The sequence below is a fragment of the Scleropages formosus genome, chromosome 13 (genome assembly GCF_900964775.1).
Source record: "Scleropages formosus chromosome 13, fSclFor1.1, whole genome shotgun sequence".
Classification (NCBI taxonomy): domain Eukaryota; kingdom Metazoa; phylum Chordata; class Actinopteri; order Osteoglossiformes; family Osteoglossidae; genus Scleropages; species Scleropages formosus.
This window is the reverse complement of record NC_041818.1, coordinates 27,286,846-27,294,466: the sequence shown is the minus strand read 5'-3', so window position 1 is coordinate 27,294,466 and position 7,621 is coordinate 27,286,846.

Here is a 7,621-nt window from a genome sequence, read left to right as displayed (position 1 = left end):
TTTCAGAGTGGTTCTATGAATGTCTTTCACTTATCACCATATTAGTGATGCCAGTGAGATGTGTAAAATTAAAATTTTGACATTTGTTCAACCTAAAAGGTTGTGCTATTTTTCAGGATGCTGGTTAAATATTTTCGAAGGTTAGTTCAGGTGCGGAAGGGTGTTTGGCTCTGTCCTCAGCGCATTGTGTCAGAGTGCCATCGAACCCTTGCGGTGACGCTCCACTTATGCTATTTCTTTGCTTTATCTCAGCTATGACTGTAGAAAACAGCTGGGCATCTGCAGGAGGCAGCGCTGCTCTTACTGCCACATGGGACACGTGTTTGCACTTGTGTTAACAATGCAATTTCTGAGGATACCAAATATGCAAAATAGTTTGAGCAACTTTTTATTTTTTCACTCTTGTATCTCAGCTGAAGTCAGTTAAGCTCACTGTTAAAATGTTTTTTGTGGTGGTGGTGGTAAACACGGTGTTCCTTTCCCCTTTGCTCCAGCCGTTTGGCTGTCTGACCACAGCTGTAGCTTTCACGCTCTTGCAAAACGAGCTTCTCCTTTTCACAAGTCTCCTTCAACGGTCGGGTCACAGGTCTCCACGGCGATGCTTGTCAGCACACCTTGTGCTGCCTGGAATTCCTGCCGGGACATCGCCTGGGTGGTTGTGCAATGCAGGTTGGCAGAGTGCCACCGTACAGTCTGTGGCGTACGCATGTGATGTACATGCCTGTCAATCTTTACCCATGTTTTACTGAAAGGTGATGAAAAGGACAGGTGTTTGCTATTTTATAGTTCCGTACTTTTGATGTATTCCTTCTTGGCTTTGAGGGCAGATAAATTCGTTTACCCTTAGAACCCGAGCTGCCAAAGGCGCGATGCTCCTCTTAGAGGGACACAATGACTGTGTCTCCTCGCTGACCAACAGCACAGCGTCCTTGTCAGGGATGGGTGCACCGAGACAATTCTGGATGGAATAACTGACCAAAGCATAATCTCTTCACACTGGAGGTGTTGTAGTCCTATGTGTGTGAGTGTGTGAGAGTGTGAGAGAGCTGGTAGTACATGATGATGGTGTCTTTCCTGGCCAGACACTGTTTACTGAAGTGCCTCTGAATACTGTCTTCATCTCTGCCAAATAAACAGTAGCTGCTGAATGTTTGAGCTTCGCAGTCCTTTTTGTGACCATTGACAACAACGATGCTGCAACCCGTCCTCCATCTTTCCCAGCTGACGCGAGGCCCGGGACCGAACGAAGCTGAAGCTCGGACCACGAGCAGTCGGATCGCTGGGGTCTGCTTTCATAAAGGAAGATGTTTGCTTGAGACTTTCATGTCTGCAGCTATGTCTCCTTCTCTCAATGTAATGCATAAATTGTACTTCTGCTGAGATGTACGTCGCTTTGGACGAAAGTGTCTGCTAAACGAATAAATGTAAGAGAGGAGGTGATGCAACAGACTGAGGTGATAAACACACAGATAACTCAGCTGATGAAACATGAATGTTTAGCGGTTTATGAGCCCCGCCCCTGTACGATAGTGCTCTCGCTGCGCCTTTACGGCACTGACCTCAAGTGACCGATTAGTCCCTGTTAATAGTTTGACTCTTCTCTGCTGGTCGGTGTGGTGCTCACCCACCGCTCTTGCACTCATTGATCAATTGATCACCATATTAATGTATAAAACGGTTTGTGGGATGTTTAAGGTGTAGTGAAGGGCAGCAGCAGGTTTACTGGGGGCGAATTACCGGGAAGATTTCAGTTTCGGGGGGGCTACTGTTGTACCTTGGAGTGAAGAGTCCAAAGGATATTCGGCTCTTCCGGCAATGATCGTAAACAATAAAACCATGTTTATGGCTCAGGTATCAGTTTTAATGATGAACTTAAAAAATACCTTTAGCTGGGAGGAGTTGGAGCCCAGTGCTGACGGCCAAGGAAAGCAGACAGGTCCAGGCTGGTGAAAGTCCAGGAACGAGTCGAGAGAGAAGAGAGCACTGCGGTCACCCTGTTTGCCCGTCTTTTCTCAAGATTGTTGACCATGTGCCCTTAGTGAGTACGGAGTCCAGTACAACATGCTTCTTTTATCTTGTTTCCAACCATGGCTCTGTTCCATGTCCAAGCACAGATGTGTCCTCATTTGTGCGTCCGTGATAGTTCCACTTCCTGTACTGCGTGATGGAACAGGTTGTGGAGTCTTCACCTTCTCAGCACCCAACAGCTGATACCTGACCTTGGCAAGTGTTCTGACTGGGTCCTGGGAAGCTGCGCCGGTCAGGTCTCCCTTCCAGAAGGTTCTCTGATCACGCTTGTGATTTTCCTGGTAAAATGCAGGTAGGTTTAGGGGCCCCACTTTTCATCTCCCTGTCTATCACCTCCCCCACATGCTGGCTCTAGAAGGCTCTCTGACCACCTCTGTTGCCCTGATAGGACAATTCATAGTTAAATGTTAAATCATAAGATGTTTTTGCCTTTATTTTTATGCATCATTTAGTGCAGGACCTCCCAGTTGAATTTGCAGAGAACCAGTAGAGGGCGCAATTGCTCTGAGGATAGCAAATATCTGCTCCAGACCCCTGGCTGTTCATGCAGCTGAACTTCCTGAAGGTGTCAGTTATTGTAATAACTCCATATAAAACTGTACATTTTTTGTAGGTCTGTTATTTCAAAGCCCCATAAGTTATCACTCAAATGACCTAATGAGCTACGACTCATTTTCTCCCTCTCTTACGCACACACCTCCCTTTAGTGCTTCTCTGGATGAAGGGTTACCGCCGTGGCTGCAACCTCCGTTCTTCATTTTGCATGCTTCACCAGGTTTGCATGTGTCCTAATGCCAGGGTCCCGGGTTCGAGATCATCAGGCTTCTGCCCGCTGTGATGCTCAGAGTGCCCAACACACTCCCTTTAGGTCAAAGTAAACATGCGTGGCGGGAGGGCCGTTCCGCTATTTCAGTCCCTACCTTAGAATTGACGTGTGGCGACTCGAACCCGGTAACCGGTCACCTGGAGGCAGCGCTCCTACAAACGCTCTGTTCCTCACTCAGTTTTCACCTCAATGGTCCCGTGATGGACTGGTGTCCTGTCCAGGTGGTCCCCCGTCTCCCGGGACGGACTCTGGGCCACAGCGATGCGGCGTTGGACAACAGTTACTAATAAAAGATGACTGAGTATTTAAACACTGTATCTTTGCTCCCCCCATATGTGTCACACGCAGAGTCCCACACACTCATTGTGCTGCCCAGGTATGCTTCCTGAGACTCCTCCCGCCAAACCCCGTTCTGCAATTAATCGCTGATTGTCTCTGATGGAGCGAACGCCTCGGCTGCCAATCAGCAGGTCCCAGCGCGACACACACACACACACGGGGACCGTGTGCTCGGAGCAGGTATACATTCATCGTCATTACTGCTATTGTTCTGCTGTCTTTCACTGAAGTGTGGAGGATGCCTAATAGACTGAACCGCGCGCACACACGCACGTGCCCAGAATTAAATACAGGGTGTCATTGAAGGGGTGGTGAATAGCTTTGTAAGAGGTGATCTAAATGAAAGGCTTTTCGGGTCTGTTTCCTCATCCAGGTCCAAGAGCTTCTGAAATGACTTCTGAAATGTCTACAGATGCGCTTCTGGTGACGAGATTGTAAAATAGCCCTAACGTGCCGATAGGGACGCGTAGTAGCGGGGTAAATGGCAAACTTATTACTTTTATTGCAGTGAGCTTGTTACTGCGGGTAACGCGGGGGGGGCAGCCAGGCCAGCAGGGGGCGCAGTGGTTAGAGGCATCACCTGAAAATCAGAAAAACTTGAGTCTGAATCCCACCTCCTGCTGTAGTACCCTTGATTACTTACCATGACCCGATAACAGTAAAAATTACCCTGTTGTATAAATAGATAATAATGCTAATAATAAATAGCACTTCATTATCCGCTCCTGTCCATTCTGGCATAAATATGATGTATGATGTCCATTTTTGCGTCCACTGTGTCCTGCAGCTCAACTCGACCAGTTCGTGGCCCGCACCGTAAACGCACGCTCGGATTTGAGCGTGCGTGTCCACGTGTCGAGACCCTAGAGGACGTGTCGCCCCTCCGCTGCAGGGTGTGTGAGGCTCCCGAGAAGTGTGTTGCGGACAAAGCGTCCGAGTCACGCGCACGAATCGGGCCGTGCGTGCGTGCGCGCGCGCGCACACCAGCTGTGAGGGCCGCCGGCACCACCTGTCCACCCAGAGCCCGTGTGTTTGCAGGGATTTTCCAGACTTGGGTGTTGGATCAAGAGCCCAGATTGCGCTGCTAGGGGACGTGACCCCACGGCAACTGGTGCGCGAGAGGAGATGAGGCGGCGATCATGTCCCTGCTTTGTACCAATTTGCTCCTTGGTTCGATGCCAGCAGGTAGGGGGCGGAACGGGTTTTATGGCAATGAGCCTCAAGCCACCGCCTTTAATTAACGGGATGTTATTTTCCCTCGGTGGGGGGTCCTGGCAAAGATATTAAATGTTTTATCAGAACTAGCATGTTACTTTCAGGGATTTTCATTAATTTATTTTTAGGGAGCAGCGGGGGGTGTAGTGGTTGAAGCTGCTGCCCTCAAGCTAGTGGAGCTGGGTTTGATGCCCCATGTCCTGCTGCAGTACCCTAGATCAAGGTACTTTATCCAGAACCGATACAGTAAAAATTACCATGCTGCAGAAATGGGTAAATCACTGTAAGTAGCTGTCAGAAACGTGGATATGTGTCAATGTCAGTCTGCCACTTGAGCCCTCAGTCACGTGATGGACAGGCGGCACGCGAAGGTGCCCTTTACTGCGTGTAATTAGCGTGTTCGCCATCTGCTGAGGAAGGTCACACTTGTCCTGTGTCTCATTCCTGGTGGTCATAAGTTTCTTTTGAGTATAAGTGCAGTAAAACTTGGAACCCTTCTGCCTCCCCCCGTCGCGCCGTCCGCATCGAAACCCCGAAGGTCGGTCAAGGCACCGAGTGCTGTACCGGCAGCCCGGGGACCGTTTGGGAAGTTGCCATGGAGACGGGTTCTCGGATGGAGGAAGGCGCGAGGCTGGAGAGGTGTCCTGGGCACGCAGATGAGATGGAGCCTGGAGGAGGGCGATCTCTCACAGCCACGACGACACAAAGTCTTGAACCGTGGGCTGGGAAAGCACCTCTACCACGTCTTCCTCTTTCTCATGGTCACAGATGGGTTTTCTTTTTCCCCACTGACCTGATGCCTCGTTCTCCAGGTGATCAGAGGCAAACTGCAACCCTGACGCTTCGGACACCTTCACCTGCCAGCCAGGGTGACCCCCTCTGCTCACAGGCTCCCAGTTCCAGTCCGCGCCCGTCGGACCCTGGGTCACATGACCGACCTCCCTGTGGGTGTGGCCTACCAGGTGAGTGGGCTGCACAGATTCATTTGTTTTCCCAAACTGAAAGGATTTGCAGCTGGACGGGTGCAGAACAGCCTACTGATGAAATAGTTTAATTCACTCATCCATCCATCCATCCATCTGTCCGTTAATTCATTCATCCTCCCATCCATCTATCCGTTGATGGATTCATTCTTTCATTCACTCACTGAGTCATCCATCCAGCAGGTGGCGGTGTGGTTAGAGTCGCCGCTGGCTGTACATTCAAAGGTTTGGGTTTAAATAGTACTGCTGTAGTACCCTTGATGGAGGTACTTACCCTGAACTGACACAGTAAAAATTACCCAGCTGAATAAATGGGTAAATAGTGTAAAGCTGACTAACTGGAAAAGGGCGACAGCCGATTGAGTGAATGTCCTGTAATGTAAATTTCACGACCGCGTCATTAACTGCGTTCGTTAATCCGTCTCATGCGAAATGGACCGTTTCCCTGTGTCTTTGCTCTTGAAAAAGGCTCCCAGGTGCGGTTCTCTGAGCGGCGCCGCACCCCCGTCCCCTAAACGAGACGGTGCCGTCGGGGTCGCGGCGGTCGCTCGCCGTCCGACTCCGTACCGAACTCCTCCGTACGTCCCAAAGCGCCAAGAGTGCCGGTGCCTTAATGACAGCGGCTGGCGCGTGGGATCCCGACCTGGTTTGTGTCAATATTCGGTCTTGCAGCGGACAGTGGAACGGGGCCCCGGGGCTGGGGCTCCTTCCAAGTGCCGCGCAATTAAGAGGAAAACATCTTTAAAGTGTCGTTGTGCGGTAACTTTAGCGGTGCAAAAACAAGGTGAGGTTTACTTTTCCTTCCGCAACGATCGCTGCGTTTTTTTTGTCCACGTAATTAACTGCAAAGTAAATTCCAGCAGGAAGGGTTATTACTTCGAAATGTTGTTGCAAGCTTATTATTTTGTTCCGCAATTTAGGTTCCGTGTAATTGACTTTTAAGGAGAGCAGGACACAAAGTTCTGCAGAAGGTCTGATTAAGGCCCACAGGAACTGGAAGTTCTGGCCACTGGCACACAGACCCACCCCACCCCTCTAAGGGCCAATGGAAGAACCGCAAGGTTCAGCGCCAGCAGGGTTACTCTGGGGAGGAAAGATCGACTTTGTTCCCTTTCTTTCTTTCTTTCTTTGTCTGAAGAGGGGCTGTGATTGGCTGCTGATGGATCAGAGATACGTTTTACCCCAGAAAACAGCGCCGATGTTACATTTTTGCCTGCGCCGCTGCCAGGTTTCATCTAAGACCTCAGTGCAGGAGATTCGAAAGTACGGAAAGCCATAAATAGAAAGACTTTGTTCGTTTGTTCTTTACATATTGCTTTCCTTGGACACAGATGAGTTCTGCGGCGGCCCAATAAGGACGGTACGTCTGCCGGGGGACAGGGCTCGGGTTCTGAAATGAGAAATTCTGCGTGCAAAGCAGGCTGTCTGGGCTTCGTTGACCAGGCATGTGGAGCCTGGTGTGTGCTCAGCTCAGAGGGGTTGCGTTTGTAAAAGTAGTATTTTCCCCAAAATTGTCTGTATTTATACTTCGTTTTCACCTGCTACGTAATCCTGACCTTAAACCTATTCCTAACCCTAAGCCTATTCCTAACCCTAAGCCTATTCCTAACCCTAACCTTAGCCCCAATCCCAACCTGAACCCTGTCCTTAGTGATGTGGAAACAGCAACAATTCTGCCTCATCTCCTGAGCTCCACTTGTATTATTTAAAAATGGTAACGGTGACCAAAAGATGTGCAAATTCTTTAAAACAACAGCTTTCTTCACATTTGATGGATCCTGATGCTGTCTAGACCCGCTGCCCTGGTGTCTTTATGTGGCTCAATAAATAGTTTATTGATTGCTAGAGCAGCTTTTGGAGCGTTGATGCAGAGAAGGGTGTGGGCGCATCCGTTGCTCGGCTCATGTTCCTCCACCCTCAGCCCTCCGGTTGTCGCAGCCGGAGCTCCAGGTCCACGTATGACCATCGGATCCGGGGGATCCTTCGGTCCCGAGGTGGGACAACGCCTGTCCGTCCTCGTCCAGCCTGGACTTCTGAGGTCAGACCTGCGTGAGAAACACGCAATTTTTCCACGTGCGTGCGATTCGAGAGCCGCTCCGCATGCAGGGCTGGTTGCTCGCCTGAGCTGCGTGGCAGAACTTGCCTCGAAGTCCAATCAGATGTGCGCTGAGCCGCTGGTCGTTATGACTCAGCAGGTCACGTCTACGAGACGGCGGAAAAGATCACGCTG